This window comes from Sorex fumeus, unplaced genomic scaffold (genome assembly GCF_029834395.1).
Source record: "Sorex fumeus unplaced genomic scaffold, SorFum_2.1 ptg000197l, whole genome shotgun sequence".
In the NCBI taxonomy this organism is placed as follows: Eukaryota; Metazoa; Chordata; class Mammalia; order Eulipotyphla; family Soricidae; genus Sorex; species Sorex fumeus.
The window spans coordinates 550,501-569,869 of record NW_026606254.1 but is presented as its reverse complement, the minus strand read 5'-3'; the positions used below and the strand labels follow the sequence as shown (position 1 = coordinate 569,869).

General features: G+C 38.8%; 1 non-coding gene across 1 annotated transcript; it reads right to left on the bottom strand.

The window, feature by feature from the left end:
- Positions 1-6,916: 6,916 nt before the first annotated feature.
- On the bottom strand, positions 6,917-7,043 carry LOC130017482 (small nucleolar RNA SNORA9). The gene has a single exon (XR_008791419.1). It is a non-coding gene; the product is annotated as a small nucleolar RNA SNORA9 (small nucleolar RNA).
- Between the last annotated feature and the right edge of the window lie 12,326 nt (positions 7,044-19,369).

The window sequence follows — 19,369 nt, the reverse complement described above, 5'->3', positions numbered from 1 at the left end:
CTATGCCATATAACTCAATTTTCAGGTTTATTTTAGGGGCAGAAAAATCTGAATCAAGTTTGTCATCATCAGATATACTATAAAATATAAAATAATAGGAAAAAATTTAATTTTTTAAACTGAGCTATATTTTAAGTGATTCACAGTACTAAGGGGATCAAGTGTAAAGGATTGTTTTATTTACTTTCAATAATTCCTAGGTTCTCAAAGATTTGCTCAAATGAAATGTTCACTCCTAAATAATACTAAATAATACTATTTATCTTTGTTCTCGGAGAGCCTGGCAAGCTACCGAAAGCATCTCTCCCACATGGCAAAGTTTGGCAAGCTACCCGTGGCCTATTTGATATGCCAAACACAGTAACAACAAGTGTCACAATGGAGACATTACTGGGCCCGCTCGAGAAAATCGATGGACAACTGGTGGACGTTGCTACAGTGCTACCTAAAATTAATATTACTTCTTTTTTGGGGGGGGGCATACCTAGCGATGCACAGGTATTACTCCTGGCTATGCACCCAGGAGTTACTCCCGACGGTGCTCAGTGGACCATATGGGATGCTGGCGACGGAACCCAGGTTGGCCGTGTGCAAGGCAAATGCCCTACCCGCTGTGCAGCTTAATTTGTGGCTCCAGCCTCAAATTAATATTGTTTTAAGTACAAAAAAAAGGTCAAATGAACTCCTCTCAAAACTCAAATATAACTTTTATAAGTGGAAGCACACTTCAAATAGTCTGATAAATTATTTGAATAAAAGTATAGCTTTAAGGAATGCATGCAGGTAAGAAATTCTGAAGAGAAAAAGCACACCACACTGTATTCTGATATTGGAGAAAACAGCAGCATTTTCTCAAATGACTGCTGCCATTCAGTTGTCTGGTGATGGAGACTGAATGTGTACATGGTCTGTTTCACCAGCAGGGTGAGCTCGGTCCTCTGCGATAAACGTTTCTATGTAAATCTCATGTAAGCTAAAAGAAATCTTTTCTATAGTTACAAGCATGGGTGAATACATGCATAAAAGCAAACTATTAAATATGATTGTAGACTAATACTAATTTATTATTTACTATTAAATATGATGGTATAAAAATTTCATAGAGCAGCCCTACAAAAAGAGCTTTAAAAAGTAATTACTATATTAAGATTCTACCACATGTTTTGTAGTCACAGTGTCACCAAAGTAAAATTATATTTTACTGAAGTATTTAAATCTCTCCTATTTTTCTTATTACTAATCTTTATTGTTTTCTCACTTGTACTTGCTAATTTTTGTTTTGCTTTTCCTATTTTTTTAATTCCACGTGCTTGGTTTTTCATCTTTTATAGGATTATGGTTTAGCTCTATACTAAACATTAAAATAAAGTCAATTATTATCAGTGTAAATATATAGTTTACAAAGCATATTGAAAATATTTCAAATTTTAAGTGTACAATAACTTTAAGCAAATATTATTACCAAATACAAATTTTATTTATTTATTTATTTTGCTTTTTTTAGGTCATACCCAGCGATGCAAAGGGGTTACTCCTGGCTCATGCACTCAGGAATCACTCCTGGCGGTGCTCAGGGAATCATATTGGATGCTGGGAATCCAACCAGGGTTGGCTGCGTGCAAGACAAACGCCCTATCCACTGTGCTATCGCTCCAGCCCCCAAATACAAATTTTACATATAAAATATTTCAGAAAATTTAACCACAATTCTGAACAAACTGCCAAATATAGAGGATTATTTCATCAACATAAAGGAGAAAGTGCTTAATAACTGACCTAGTAGAAGAAGGCACTATGACCAAATGTCTTCCAATGCAGCTTCAAATGGTTGGGTATGAAAGTTTATCCATAGGATTATAAGATCAAGTTAACCTACATATGTATTAAAAAGGATGTTTAAGTCAATACAGTTCAATGCCACCTTAAAAATCAAACACATTAGTTTATAATGCGAAACTTACTCAGTATTGTCATGACATTATAAAATAAATAAAACTGCATCCTTAATAACAAATTGCAATCTTCAGATTAGTTATGTGGATAGATTATTGCATTCTTCACAGAAAAATTTTAGAAAACAAGAAAGCGTACATGCTGTCTGAAAACCCAGAAAACAGGAGCAGGTATTAAAAGCAGAAATAATGGTGCCTCGCCTGGACTCCTTAACCCCTACTCCTCTATACCACATGGACGCTCAGACTGCAGAAAGAGCTGTCAGAAACCTAAGAAACTGAGATGGGACATTTTGGCTTTCAAGTAACTTTTATACCTAATAATATATATAATTTCTTAGTCTTTTAACAAAGAATACACTGAACTAACAACATTTTTAAGCTATGCAACTCAGATTTATGTAAAAACAATTGTTTCCGATAATGCTCAATAGCATTAAAGGTATATTACAGAGATAGGTATATTATTATGGCCATTCGCTTTGAAAGAAATTCCGAGAATAAACATAGCTTTCAACGTTAATTCACACAATGAATATATGACCAACTTTAATTTTATTTATTTATTTATTTTTTGCTTTTTGGGGCACACCTGGAGATGCACAGGGCTTATTCCTGGCTCTGCACTCAGGAGTTACTCCTGGCGGTGCTCAGGGGACCGTATGGGATGCTGGGAATCGAACCCGGGTCGGCCAAGTGCAAGGCAAACGCCCTACCCGCTGTGCTATCTCTCCAGCCCCGACCAACTTTAATTTTAAATGGTATATCTGCTGACTAAAAAATATGCAAAACATTTAAAACACATACACTTCAGCAAAATTAATGGATACTTCTTTTCTATAAAATTACGTAAAGGGTTTAAATTAACTTTTATCTTTGACTTTAGTGAATTTAAACTATGTGTAATAATAATATTATCATCCATATAGGAAAGGAAAAAATCAAGCTCTCAGTATTCGCAAATGATATGATACTATATCTAGAGAATCCTAAAAGCCTCTACCAAGAAACTCCTTGAAACAATAGACTTGGACAATAAAGTCGCAGTACCCAAAAATTGTGCCCCAGAAAATCAAGTACCTCGGAATCAGCCTAAGGAGTAAAGGACCTCTACAAAGAAAACTGCAAAACGCTACTCCACAAAATAAAAGAGGACATGAGGAAATGGAAACATATCGCCTGATAATGAATAGGAAGAATGAATATTGTCAAAATGGCAATACTCCCCAAGGCACTATACAGATTCAATGTGATCCCTATGAAGATAGCCATGAAATTCTTCAAAGAAATGGATCATCAAGCACTCCTAAAATTCATTTGGAGCAACAAATGCTCACGAATAGCTTAAGCAATTCTTGGGGAAAAGGGTGGGGAGGCATCACCCTCTCCATCCTCAAACTCTACTACAAAGTGGTAAGAATAGTTGTAATAAGTACCAGGAGGTCTGCTCCACGTCTTGGAAGCCGGCAGCACATGCTGGGGGAAAGGGCAGTTCAGACAGAAAAGGAAACACCAAGTAAAGGGTGTTTGGAGGACTCGCTGGGGATGCAAGATGCGTGCTGAAAGGCTGAAAGTAGACTATAGACCGAACACGGTGACCACTCAATACCTCTATTGCAAACCCCAACACCCTAAAGGAAAGAGAGAGAAAAAGGGAATGCCCTGCCATAGAGGTGGGGTGGGGTGGGGGTGGGGTAGTGGGCAGGCTACTGGGTTCATTGGTGGAGAATGGATGGGCACTAGTGGATGATGGGTACTTGATCATTGTGTAACTGAAACCCAAATACGACAGTTTGTAAGTCTATTTACAAACTAGTTACCATGTAGCTGTACATGGTATCTCACTAATATATATATATATATATATATATTATCATTACAACATATAATTATAAATTAAACTCATAAAAATTAAATTTACAAAATTCAAGGAGATTAATCTTTACAATATAATTAAGGGAAAAGTTTTATAGAAATACGAACTACCTAGTCATGCATGGTGTCCAGTATTTGATTTAACCAGTCATATATAACGTAAAATCTTCTTGAGATGCACATGTCAGTCATTTCTTGGAATTATTTAAAAAAAGGAAATCTATCAAAACAAAAAATAGATTAATTTCTTACATTTCAGATATTTATCATTTTTCTCTAAGAAAGCATCTTTAAATAAACTAGTAACTTGATAAAACAGAACTGAGCTTGAAATTCACTAGAACAAATTAACAGTAGGCACAAACTAGGCAAATTTTCAGCAACTGATTAGTTTCTCATATTTTATGTGTTTCTAATTTCTCTAAGAGTTTCTTTAAATAAACTACTTCATAAAAAGAATTGAGCTTAAAAATTCACTAGGACAAATGAATACTAGGCACAAAATGGGCAAAATATCAGGTAGTGCAACAGGCAGAATGATCTCATTGAGCATGTAGCCAGACTTGATCTTCAGCACCCTGATCATCATCAGGACTGAGCCCTGAGCACAGAGACAGGAGTAAGTCCTGAGCACGCCCAGGTGTGGCTTAAACAAAGCCCACCCACAAATGTTTTCCCTCAATTCCCTGTTCTGTCACAATCACATCTCAGGGTTTATTCCCACTGCTGACTGTCAAATACACTTACTTTGCTTCTTCATCCTCCACATGAGGACGATCATCTGGCATTTGTCTTTTTCTTCTCAGCTCACTTATTATAACAGCTTCCAATTCCATCCAAGTTTCAGCCAGGTGAAGCTTTCACCTCTTCTCACAGCTGAGCGGTATTGCACGTGTGTGTGTACAAGCTCCTTATCCACTCATCTCTTGTGGGCACTTGCGTTGTTTCCAGATCCTGGCTGCAGTCAACAATGCAGTGATGAGTACAGGTGTGGAGATGTCCTTCAGGCTGAGCCAAACCAGTCTCTCCAATGAAAAATGAGGTTCCTATCTGGCACACCCCCACTGGCACTTACTCATTTCTGGCTTTGTGTTACACATTTGTGAGTCCCCATGTGAGTGATGTTTTATTTTCACTTTGATTTGCATTTCCCTTATAATCAATGATGACGAATTTCCTTTGCCTCTGGGTCAATTTCACATCTTGAGACCATGTCATTCCTTTCCTTTCCACATTTTTGAATCGGTTTTTCTGATGGAGAGTTTATTTTTATTTTCTTTTTTTTAGTGAAACATCATGAGGTACAGTTGTAGATTTACAAATTTTTGTGCTTGGGTTTCGATCATACCATGATCAAATACCCATCCCTCCACCAGTGCCCATTTTCCACTACCATGGATAATATCCCTCCCCCCCAACCCCCCATCCCCCCGTGCCACTGTGGCAGGGCATTCCCTTTTGTTCTCTCTCTCCTTTTGGGTGTTGTGGTCAGCAGAAGAGGCATTGAGTGGCAAACATGTTCAGTCCATAGTCTACTTTCAACATGCATCTCCCCTCCTGGGAGGATCCTCCAAACACCCTCCATTTGGTGCTCCCTTCTCTATCTGAACTGCCCTAGCCCCTAGAATACCCGGCTGACCTCTAAGCTATGGAGTAATCCTCCTGGTGTTGATCTCAGCTATTCTTGGGTATTAATCTCATATTTTGTTATTTTATATCCCCCAGATGAATGCAATCTTTCTATGTCTATCCCTCTCTTTCTGACTCATTTTGCTTAGCATGATACTTTCCATATTGTACCACTTGTATGTAAATTTCATGACTTCATCTTTTCTAAGAGCTACATAGTACTCCATTGTGTAGATGTACCAAAGTTTCTTTAACCAGTCATCTTTTCTTGAGCACTCAGATTTCTTTCAGTTTCTGGCTACTGTAAAGAGTGCTGTAATGAACAAACAAGTGCAGATGTCACTTCAACTATACATTTTTGCCTCTCTGAGATATATTCCCAGGAATGGTATTGCTGGGTCAAATGGGAGCTCAATTTCTAATTTTTTGAGAAGCGTCCATACTGTTTTCCAAAAGGGCTGAACTAGTCGGCATTCCCACCAGCAGTGAAGGAGTGTCCCTTTCTCGCCACATCTGTGGCAGCATCAATTGCTTTTGTTCTTTTGAATGTGGGCCAGTCTCTGAGGTGTCAGATGGTATCTCATTGTGGTTTTGATCTGCATCTCCCTGATGATTAATGATGTAGAGCATTTTCTCATGTGCTTTTTTGCCATTTGGATTTCTTCTTTGAGAAAGTTTCTGTTCATTTCATTGCCCCATTTTTTGATGGGGTTGGATGTTTTCTTCTTGTGGAGTTCAACCAGTACTTTGTATATCCTTGATATCAACCCCTTGTCAGATGTGTATTCGGCGAATATTCTTTCCCATTCTGTAGACTGTCTTTGTATTTTGGTCACTGTTTCTTTGGAGGTGCAGAAGCTTCTTAGTTTAAGAAAGTCCCATTTATCTATCTCTGTTTTCACTTGCTCAGTCAGTGGCGTGGCATCTTTGAAGATACCATTAGCTTCAATATCATGGAGGGTTTTGTCAACTTTGTCTTCAATGTACCTTATGGTTTCTGGTCTGATGTTGAGGTCTTTAATCCATTTTGATCTTACTTTTGTACATGGTGTTAGGCAGAGTTCTGAGCCCATTTTTTTGCATGTAGTGATGGAGAGCTTTAAGAGCACTTTATGTATCTTAGATATTAGTCCTTTATCTTGCGTATGGTCTCAAAATCCTTTCAATCAGCAGAATGTCTTTTAATTGTAGGGCACATTGCTCACAGAATGCAGAAGTGTTCTAGTTTGATATAGTTCCGTTTCTGTTTTTATTACCTTTGCCACTTGAGTTCTTACATTTCAGACTTCACTGTGGTCATGATTTTGGAGAGTCTTGCCTATGTTTCCCCAATGGATTTTTCAAGATTCAAGTGCAATATAAAAATTTTAATTTACTTGAGTTGATTTTTGTTTACAGGGTGAAAGAGGGGTCTATTTTTCCCTTATTGCTTCTGTTTTATTCTTTTTCTTATTTTTCACGATTGTCTGAGATTTCTAACACCTTACTCTGAATGGAGCAGGTCAAGATCTCACAACGTTTCATAATTGCAAGCACTGTGGGAAAGCACAGGGTCACTCCAGACCCAAGTATGATGAAGGCTTGCACCTAATTTCATTTTTTTTAATTGTGACTATCTAGTTTTCCCGTAATCATTGGCTAAAGAGGTTTCCTTGCTCCAATTCATGCACTTCTTCATAAATAAATTGCTCATGCATCTGAGGGTTTCTCCCTGACTTCTCAATCCTATGCCATTGAGAAGAGACTTTTTTTCTTCTGGTACCAACCAATTTTGATTGCTAAAGTTTTGTGTCAGAATTTAAAGTCTGGGGACACAATGCCTCCCATTTTTCCTCAAGATTGCTTTGGCTATGTCAGGAGTTTTGTAGCTTAATGCAAATTTTAGAAAAATTTACTCCATGTCCTTGAATAATGCCATGGAAATTTTTTCAGAATTGCTGTTTCTGTAAACTACTTTGAGTTAAGATAGTCATTTTCAAGATGGCAATTATTATGATCCTTAAACCAAGAATATTTTTCTATTACATTAGTTCATTTTAAATTCCTTTCAGAAGTTTTGCAGTTTTCACTAAATAGGTCTTTTACCTCCTTTGTTAAACTAAGGGGTTTCTGTTTTTTACATAATTGCAATCGGGTTTATTTCTATTCTGGATTTGGGTTTTTTTTTGTTGTTGTTTGTTTGTTTACATGTAAGAATAAATTAGAATCCTGTGCACTGGTTTTGTAGCCTGCTACTTTACTATATAAATATATTGTTTTGAGGAGTTTTTCAGAGGAGCCTTTTTGGGTTCCTACATACGAAATTCCTAACAGTGCTTTGTAGGTTTTAATAAGTAAATCTTTCACCTCCTTTCTAAAAATTGATTACACATTACCTAATGTTTTTCATAACTATAAGCAGGATTTTTAAATTAAATCACTCTTTTATCATTGTTTACATATAAAATCACAAAAGATTTTCCTGTTTGCTTTCGTAAGCTGCAACTTTCCTGTAAAGATTTATTGCTTCTAGGAGTGTTTAATGAATGATTGGTTATGCAGTCTTAGGGTTCTTGATATGTCATTTGTAAACAGTGAATTTGATTTCTTTGCCAATTTGAACACAAATTTAAATTTTTTTCTTGCTTAATTTCTGTGGCAGCAGCTATCAGAACTGTATTGAATAATAGTGCTCTCAATATATTGTTACATCCATAACAGCGTTGGGAAGTCAAGCACTAAAGAAACAAATTGTGATTGAAGCCGACTTCAGGTTAACCATGTCACCATAACACTAGAAAATACTTTATCTGTGAAACAAACAAACAAAAAACTATAATGTATTTACAGAATAAAATAAGGGATTCACACTGTGCTAACATACACCTACAGAGAACAAAGGCAGTAAGAAAAATACAAAACCCAAGAAAAGTAAGACAGAAATAACATTTTTCCCTTTCTGATATTTGGGCCATTCTCAGTGATACCTGAGAGTGACTCCCAGTTATTTGCTTGGGGACTTCCTGTGGACCTTTGGGGGCCAAGCAGTGCCAGGGACCCAGCACAGGAGATTCATGGCAAAACATGCTCTCAAGCCATTTGAGTCATTGCTCTGGACAGAGGATTATTTTTTAAGGGCAATACTGACTCTGTCCCCAGTGGCAATTACTTTTAATATAAGTTTACTCTTCCCCATAAAAAAACATAAATGGCCAAATACATTAAAAAAAAAAGGCCCTCCCGTTGTTCGTCGATTTGCTCGAGCGGGCCCAGTAACGTCTCCATTGGAGATTTTGTTGTTACTGTGTTTGGTATATCGAATACATCACGGGTGGCTTGCCAGGCTCTGCCGTGCAGGCGAGATACTCTCTGCAGCTTGCCGGGCTCTCCGAGAGGGGCAGAAGAATCGAACTTGGGTTGGCCATGTTGGCTGCGTGCAAGGCAAATGCCCTACCGCTGTGCTAAATTTTTAAAAACACACAAAAGCCAGTAACCTACTTTATATTGTCTACAAGAAATTCTCCAGCTCTAGCGACACACAAAGGTCAAAAAAATGGAAAAAGATTTCCCATGATGGGAGAATTATGCTGAAAGTAGACTATAGACCAAACATGATTGCCACTCAATGCCTCTTTTGCAAACCACAGCACCCAAAAGGAGAGAGAGAGAACAAAAGGGAATGCTCTGCCAGAAAAAAGGGGGGGGGGGCGGGGGATGGGGCTATGGGGGGATGGGGGTGGGAAGGATACCAGGACCCATGGTGGTGGAAAATGGGCACTGGTGGAGGGATGGGTATTTGATCATTGTATAATTGAAATCCAAGCACAAAAATTTGTAAGTCTACAACTGTACCTCATGGTGTTTCACTAATAAAAATTAAAAAAAAAATTCCCATGCAAATAATAGCCAAAAAGGAGCCACAAATGTAACCACAGTAATATTAGACAAACACTTACCAAGAAAAGCCTGTATGAGTGTTTGGATGAGCGCATGCGGCCAAGAGACCTGAGCGTTGGTGCTGGAGAAGTAGGAATCTTTAGAGCAGTGAGTGAATCCACGGAACTGTGAGGTCTGGAAAACGGGTCTGCAGCAGGAAATGAGGCAACCAGGGCATTTGCTCCCCAATGAAATGGGTTCATGTTTCCACGAACAGCCTTCACCAGGCATAGAAGAGGATGTTATCTGCTTAGATCCCAGTAGAAAAAGCTCCAGAATTTGTGTAATAGCTTAGAAAGGTCAAAGGAGTGAGGAGCTCTCTTAGATCTCCCATCCTGTCCAGCAGCAAAATCCTGCTCTTTTGTTTCCACAGGGCAACCAACAATCACTCTGATACCAAAAGCAGTCAGAGACAGCACAAAAAAGGAAAACTACAAACCAATAGCCCTGAAAAATAAAGATTATATGAACCTATCAATAGGTGCAGGGAACACATTTGACAAAATCCAACATCCATTAATGATTAAAAACTCTCAATAAAAAAATGGAGTTGGAGAAATTTCCCTCAATATAGTTAAAACCATTTAACACAAATCCATAGAAAGCATAGTACTGCATGGAGGAAAACTTAAAGCCTTCCCTTTCAGATGAGGCACAAGAAAAGGATGGGCTTTCTCACAATTTCTATTCAATAATGTACTGGAAGTTCATGCCATAGTAATCACGCAAGAAGATATTAAGGTAACCAGATAAAAAGTCAAGCTCTCTTGATTTGCAAATTACATCATACTGTACTTAAAATCTCTGAACACTCTACCTAAAAAAAAACCCTCCTAGAAACAAGATAATTGAATGATAAAGCAGTAGGCTAGAGAATAGACACCTCTCAGAGGAAGATAGGTGGATGAGCAGTAGGCAAATAAAAAAATGCTCAGCATCACTTATCAGAGAAATCCAAATCAAGACAACAAGGACACATACCACCTCACACCAGTGAGAATACAATCTGTTCATAGACTAGAAGGATTAATGTAGCCAAGATGGCAATAATCCTCCAAAGCATTATACAGATTCAATGAAATTGTATGATTCAATAAATCATTATAGATTCACTTCTTTATAGAAAATGCCCCTTGAATGTTCCTGACATTTATATGGACTGACAAATCCCCACCAAAAATAGCCAAAGAAATCCTAGGGAAAAAGAAAACTGGAAGAATCACTCTGCCCAATCTCAACTATACTGCAAAGCTGTAGTAATTAAAGCAGTGTGGTATTAGAATAACACCACAGACCTTGGTATGTAAAATAATAAACAGACATTAAGACCAGTGAAATAGAACTGAAAACCCAGGAACAGATCCTCAGGTATATGGACAGCTAATCTTGAGTAAATAAGCAAAACATCTTAGGTGGAGCATGAGAACTTCTTCCACAAATGGTGCTGGGAAAACTAGTTGGTCAATGCAAAAAAAAAAAAAAAAGAAATCAGAACCTTTTCTAATACCATGTACAAAAGTCAAATCAAAATGGTTAAGTACCTCAATACCCAAAAAAACATAGTCAGAAGAACACTTACGGACACTTGAAGCTAGAGGCATCTTTAAGGAGCCAACTGCCACTGGCCAAGCAAACAGAAACACAGATAAGCAGGACAATATCAAAACAACTTATCTGAATGAAAACTGTTACAAAAACACAAAGATTCCCCCCAAACTGGAAGATAATTGACCATCATTCATTTGATAAATTGTTAATATCCAAGATGCATATAAGCACTGATAGAACCATGGGAAAAATCCAACCCCATAAACAAATGGAGAGAAGAGATAAAACGAAACTTCTTCAAAGACATACAAATGATCAAAAGGCATATGAAAAAATGCTATACATAAGTAATCATTATGGGAATGGAAATCAAAACAATGAGATAGCACTTTACACTACAAAACTGGCACATATCAAAAGATGAGGAAGAAGAGGCTGGGCTGATAAAATCTCAGGGCCAAAATAGGCTGCCAAAATGAAGAAGGACAAAAATGACTGTACTTTCAGTGCACGTATGCTGGCATCAGATGCATCCATCGTGGACCTGATGGTGCAGGCGCGAAAAATCAAGTAGAACATCATTGGTCTGACCGAGACGAGAAGGCATCAATCACATCATGCCATTTTTGACACTGGGGAAGAGCTGTTCCTCAGAACATGTGACAAAAGAGGCGTCGGTCTTGTCAGTGTCCTTGTCAACACAAACTTGGCCATAAACATTGATTCATTCGAATGCCTAACAACCCGAATTGGACAATTACACTTAAACAGATGTGGCTGGAGAAGTTCTATAAAGAAGACCACACCTTCTACAAGATCATTGTCAGTGATTTTAATACCAAGATAGGACCGAGAAGATCAGCCGAAGAACTCCACATCAGGACCCATGGCCTAGAATGGAACGAACAGGGTGAGAGATTGTCCGAGTTCATCATGTCGACCAAGACCATCTATGGTATCTCACAATTGCAGAAGGCTAAATCTAAACGTTGGATATGGGAGTCTCCCAGTGGATGATTCCACAATGAAATTGACCACATCATATTCAATCAATGGTCTTGCCTGACCGATATTGCTGTCTGCGCTCTCCCCTCGCTCCAAAGAGGTGCATAATAGCAAAAGGATGCTTAGCGCGTGTGTGCATGTGCAAGAAGTACGGGCAAAGGCCAGATTCCTGCACAAGACCAACCCGAGCTCAATCCTTGAGACCCCAGGTGTCCCTGAGGCCTCCAGGAGAGACCTCTAAAATGCAGAGCCAGGGTCAACCCAGGGCACTGTAGGGTGTGGCCGCAAAACAAATGAAAAAAAAAAAACAACTGGAGGCAATTGAATGCAGCCTAAAGCTGCAGTGCTGACCCTCTCATGGCCCATAGTCGTGGCCATGTCCCTGTGTGTGGCAGCTACAGACTCTGGAAGTCAGTTTCCACACCAAAGTGTGGTTCATTTTGGGGATCCTTGTATGGTCACCATCCTCATGTCCCTTGGGGGAACTTGCAGCACTTGGTGCCCTACACGAAGCCTAAGTTCCAGAGGCCCATCATCAGGATGTTGCCCATGTCACACCCACATGTCACACAGCTGGGTGTCTCTGAAGTATCACCAAATATGTGGACACCTTATGGTAGTGATAGGAGGCCTATGTCCTCTACAAATTCACGAGCTTCCTAGTCAACTTCCTGAAGAGCTGTTTTCAACCTAAAGTCATGGGGAAAGGCAAAGAGAAGCACAAGTCCTCACTTCCCTTCTTCTGCTTCCTTCCGTGCTCCATGGGAGAAATTCTGCTGCCCTGGTGCAAGGGGGTTGTGCTACAGTATGTCACGATCAGACTGGCCACCACAACCACCTCTGAGATCTGTGAGACGTGCAACATCTATGTGAAGGAACATTCAGCTTGCAGAGAGCTTGCGTGCATTTGGTCATCATCAACGTGCCCCCGTTCTTTGCCATGTATAGCCTCCTGATATTTTATTAAACACCAAAGGAGGATCTGAGCCCATCTAGCAAATGGGGATGTTCTTTCATGTGAAGCTCATTATCTTCTGGAAAACAGTTGTGATTGCTTTGTTGGTAAAATTTCATGTGATTTCAGACAGCAGAGACAGAAACATTCTGCATAGAAATGTTCATTGCTGCCATAGTCCACCACTACACCTTATATGGGAGATCAAGAATTACGAGTGTGCAACTCTTTGTTCCTCGAAACGTCACTTTTTCCACTTCACAACCACACACTGGTAATTACCACGAGCTTGGAGACACACTGATGGCACAGAATGTGCTCAGTACAGTTAGAGGTACCTGAAGACCTTTAAAATGACAAAGAACATCACATAAAAGCCGAAACTTCGGAATCCATAATCCAGTGCTGCACTTCTTTATGCTTTTTCTTTCTTCCTTTATTTCTCTATCTTCCTTTCTTCCCTCCTTCATTTCCTCCTACCGTGCTCCCCTCTCCCTTTCTCCTCTTTTTCTTTTATTCTTTCCTTTTTCCTTCTTCCCATCCTAGAGCAATGCAGAGGACCATGGGTTGGACAGCCAATCTATGGAGAAGACATCAGACATAAGGACGGTCGGTCCAGGTACAAGTTCCAGTTCTGCACAGACTCATTAGGCTCACCTTGACCTGCCTCCAGTGAGGCTCCCACACTCCCACAGGCAGAGAGGGAGTGTCCCAGTGTCTGCCCACAGGAACTGAGGGGGGGGTGTTCAAGAAAGAAAGAAAGAAAGAGAGAGAGAGAGAGAGAGAGAGAGTGGTCTGCCATAGAGGCAGGCAGATGGGGGGAAGGAAGACATATGGAGAACATGCATACTGGCATACTGCTGAAGAAATGGGTGTTGGAACATTGTATGACTGAAACCCAATCATGAGAAACTTTGTAACTGTGTATCTCATGGTGATTCAATGCAATAAAAAATATTTGAAGTGCCCCTCAAATCTGTGTGTGTGTGCGTGAGTGTGAGAGAGAGCAAGAGAGCGAGAGAGAGAGAGAGCGAGCAAGCGAGAGAGAGAGACTATCTTTTTAGTCACTGTATCTGTGTATATTTGAAATACTGGAACGTTAAAGCCAGGTTAAAATAAAAATTAAAGGCCCTTAGGACAAGCTGGAGTTCAGTTGTGAAGTGTCATGTACCAATATTTAGAACTATCTGGTTTTTGATATATTTTTAATGATTCTAGGATGACTAGACTGAGGACTCCACCCAGCTACTTAGTGAAGTTGAAAGGAGAGCAAGCCAGCCATACCCTGGAGAAGTTACGGTTTACTTGTGAAGAGTTAGCCCTGATACTAACTGGAAGAGGCCACTTTAATATGGGAGCAGCCTGGAAGCTGTCTTTCCTTGCAGTTTCATTAAAGAACAAATCAAATAAATCAAGATAATTAATTGTAATCACCATTTTAAATTAAATTGTTAGTATGTATGTTAAAGTAATTGATTTAAATTTGTCTTGAAAGTTTTACAATTATGATGTTGAAATTAATAAGTAGCTATTGTTTTGTGAGAACTTTGGTGGAACAAGGCTTCCCAGAACTAGACTCTAAGGAAAATTTTGGATAGGAAGCAAGGGAAGTGCTCAGGAATAATCATTCCATGAAAAGAATGGAATAATAAAACATTGCATGATATTTGCTTTTATATAAATTAAGATCCATTTGGAAGACATTGTCGTTTTAAAAAAATCTTTACTATTTTAATTATATGACTATAAAGTTAAGTATATAACTTGTAGTTAGTTATATAATACAATAATTTATGTTATATTATTAAATAATTATTATAGCACTGTCACTATAACTCTGTCCTCCCGTTGTTCATCGTGTTCATCAATTTTCTTGAGCGGGCACCAGTAACATCTCCATTGTGAGACTTGTTGTTACTGGGTTGTTTTTTTTTTTTGCATATCGAATACATCATGGGTAGCTTGCTAGGCTTTGCCGTGCGGGCAGAATACTCTTGGTAGTTTGCCGGGCTCTCCGAGAGGGGTGGAAGAATCAAACTCAGGTTGGCCATGTACAGGCAAACACCCTACCGGCTATGCTCTCACTCTAGTTCAAATAATTATTATGTGCTACATAATTTAAATTAAGTATTTGACTACAAAATTAAGAGAGAGAGAAGGAAAGCGCCTGCCATAAAGGCAGGCTAGGGGAGGGGCAGTGACAGGAGTTTCCCCCGGGTCATTTGTGGTGGGAAATGGACACTGGTGGAGGGATGGGTTTTGGAACATTGTATGCCTGAAAACCTGGTCATGAAAGCTTTGTAACTCTGTATCTCATAGTGATTCAATTAAAAACTTCAAAAAAGCCAATAATTTAACATACCTAGCAATATTTGATCTCTGAGATTTTTGGTAAGTTTAAATTGTTAGGCTGATTTGGTAACCTTAGCAATAGCTCCATTCCTCGATGCTCCTGAAGAGACTGGAGGAAGTCTCCAGCTCAGGAATTTATTGTTTCTTCACTATGGATTACAGATGAAAGGGAAGAGAAATGGGGGCGTTTTAAACTTCAAACTGCTAGGTTACCCTGTGACTTTGGGTGATTTCTAAAATAAAGGATTAAGTTTTAAAAAACGGGACACAGTTATAAGAAGAATTTTTTGTTTGTTTCTGAATTTTTTATTGGATTCTGCAAAGCCAGAGAGCCCTAATAAGAATTTTTAGGCTATACTGCTAATTATTTTGCCTAGAACATGAAAATGCATTTCATTAACACAAATCATCTTATATGGTAGTTTTGACACCTGGTCTGAAACACAGTCATGACCTAAGTCTTAAGTATAAATATGAAATTTTTATAGTGCTTAATATGTGATTAAATTAAATAATTCTTGATATATGATAATATATGTGAGTTTTTAAAACTCTTTAATATGTTTTCCTAGAAATTGTGGTTTTAAGGATGCAAAATAAACCTAGGTTAATTTACAACAGGAGCAAAGCTTTTTTTGTGTTTTTTGGGTTTTTTTTGCTTTTTGGGTCACACCTGGCGATGCACAGGGCTTACTCCTCGCTCTGCACTCAGGTGTTACTCCCGGCGGTGCTCAGGGGACCATATGGGATGCTGGGAATCGAACACGGGTCGGCCGCGTGCAAGGCAAAGGCCCTACCCGCTGTGCTATTGCTCCAGCCACGTAGCAAAGTTTTGCTGGAGCAAAAGTGTAGTATGTAATAGTTAACTCTTAAGTATTCTAAAGATTTTGGCTATTTATAGAATAATGTGTTTGTGTTTGGTTTTTGTTACACTTGAAAGTTTTGTAATTTTCAGTGTACCAATATTGTCTGGTCTATGCATGTGAAACGGTGCTGTGAAACGGTGGCTCTTAAACCAAGTTTGCGAATGTCTCCAGTATTTTAACTCAGAACTGTGATAGGATGAGAACCCACGTGTCCATGCTTTTCTGTTACTACGTGAGACCACAACTTGGGCTCTTCATAGAAAGGTTCCCCTGATGAAGTAAAATGAAGAAAGAAAAAGGAGCACAACCTGATGACAGTTAGCTCCCCGTCCCTCTTTGCAAAACTGAGAGCTGGGATTATGAAGACATCACCATCTCAGGATGGCGATGGTTGGATAGTATGATATTTTTAAGAACAGTTCTGAGTGCTTTATGAATAGGGAATTTTAGGAAAACAAAATATGTCTTAGGGTAAAGGGAACTTAGGATTTTAAATACTGTAGTAGAAGTTATTGTCTCGTGGGAAAATGGCCTTTTAAAAAAGGAGGAAAAATAGAAAGCTAGAAGAAATATTTGACTTCAAACTAAGGTAGACATAACTGATTTTAAATATTGTCCCCTTTCATAAAATTGTGTTAATTTTCAAGCACTGTTTTAAAGATATAAATATGAACAGTGTCTAACATTATCTAAACTGTGTACTGCAGATGGGGAAAATGTGGTTAAGCTAAATTTTACATCAAATAGAATGTTTTTACACAATTTTAAAGTTTAAAAGAAATAGAGGAGGCCCAAGCGATATTACAGCAAGTAGAGTGTTTGCCTTGCATGTGACAGGCCAGTTTGATCCCTATATGGTCCCCTGAGTCCTGCCAGGATCCCTGAGCACAGAGCCAGGCACAAGACCTCAGCTTCCTCACTCCCAACCTTTCACTGAAGTAAAGAAGAGAAAAAGAGAAAGTCAAAGAAAAGGAAAAATAGAGTTGTCATGCGTGTAACAAAATGTTGAAGATGAGCATAAAATTAAATAATTTCGTGCATGATCATACCAAATGTTTGTTTGAAATGAATTTAGAAACATTGTGTTCTTTCAGTTAATTACCTGAGTATTACACATCAGGATGTTAGTGAGATATTTGCTTGTATCTTTCCTTAATGCCTTTTGTGTGTTTTGCTCATGTCAATTTCTTGTTGTGTTGGACAAGGAATACTTATAAAGCTATGCTTTTTCTATAAATTAATGTGTGAGTGGATTAATTCTAAAATACTAGCAATGCAGGTGGACTCTGATTAAAGAACATGGGCACTCATCACATTCACTTATTTTAAGCTTGAGTTGCCTTACATTGGTCTTAAATCCTAATACCTCCTTGGATGGCCCTGAGACAAGCTCTATACTAGCCTGACTTCTACACCGGAGTGTGTCTGGACCCACATGAATTATAACTGGATAAAATGGCTCTTCTTTGGAAAAGGCTTAAGGAAGCAACTGACAAGGAAACTAAGGGGTTGGGAAAATGAAAACAAATTGGCCTGAAGCCAATTTGTAGTTTGGGGAAGAGGACCAGGTGTCCCTACACACCCAAAACTCCAAATCAACAACCTAAATACATGTCTCAAAATCTGGAGAAGGAACGACAAATAAAATAGCACTGTAGCACTGTCCTACCATCGTTCATCTATTTGCTCCAGCGGGCACCAGTAACATCTCCATTGTGAGACATGTTGTTACTGTGTTTGGCATACCGAATACGCCACAGGGAGCTTTCCAGGCTCTGCCGTGTGGGCGGGATACTCTCGGTAGCTTGTCTGGCTCTCAAAGAGGGACGGAGGAAGTGATTCCAGGTCAGCCACGTGCAAGGCAAACAGCCTGCCCGCTGTACTATCGCTCCAGCCCACAAATAAAATACAAAGACTGAAAGGATAAAATTGAAGTCAAGAGAGGAAATCAATAATATAGAAAGCACAAAAGAAATTCAAAGAATCAATAAAACTAGCAGCTGCTTCCTCAAATGATAAGCAAGAGAGACAAACCTTTCACTAGACTCACAATCAAGAGAAAAGAAAAAAATGTTCAAATAAAATAAATCAGAGACCAAAAGTGTAGATCATTACAGATCCCTTGGAATTTCAGTATGTAAGAGGTCACTATGAAAAACTTTATGATATTAAGTTGAAGAATCTGGAAGAAATGAACAGATTCTTAGAATCAGCACTGTCTGTCCTCCTATTGTAAATTGATTTGCTCGAGCGGGCCCAGTAACGTCTCCATTGTGAGACTTATTGTTACTGTGTTTGGCATATCGAATGCATCATGGGTAGCTTGCCAGGCTTTGCCATGCAGGTGAGATACTCTTGGTAGTTTGCCAGGTTCTCCAAGAGGGGCGGAAGAATTGAACCCAGGTCGGCCTGGTTGACTGCGTGCAAGGCAAACACCCTACCCGCTGGGCTATCGCTCCAGCCCTCTTAGAATTATATCATTTAAAAAATCTGAATGAGAAGGATGTAGTGTTTATTAATAGACCGATCATGACTAAGTAGTCTCATCAAGAACAACATTCCAGGTCCAATGGGGTTACTGGAAAGTTCTATCTGACTTTCAAAGAAGGTTTTTACTAAAATGGAAGAAAAAAATCATAGATCATATTGGTGAATGCAGAGATAACTTCTGACAAGTTTCAGAATCCATTCATGTTGAAAAAAAGAACTTTATTAAAATAGGGGTGGAAGAAACCCTCTTCAAGGCAGTAATGACCATCTGTAACAAGCCCAAGGCCAAGATCTTTGTTTTTTTTAATTGTTTTTATTTTATTTTCATGATTTTTGGTAACACCCTTCAGTTTTCTTACCAAACTCAGGAGTCACTCTCCTGACTGATTCAGGGACCATATTGGATGCTAGGGATTAAACCCGGGTCAGCCACATGCAAGGCAAGCACCTTAATCACTGTGTTATCCATCCAGCCCAACAGCCAGTATCATTCTTAATAATAAAATATGCAAAATATTTCTTCTCAGATAAGGTACAAGGATGTCCACTATCCTTTCATCCTCCACTTTTATTCAATATTGTATTAAAAGTCCTGGCTACAGCAACAAGGCAAGAAAAATGAATCAAGGGACCCAAATTGTGAAAGAAGTCCAATCATTACTATTTGACCATGACATGATAGTATATTTCGAAGACCCTAAAGAGTCAACGAAATGCTACTAAAATTAATAAATCAATACAGTAAAACTCGCTGTAAAAAACCCAATGCACAAACATTGGAG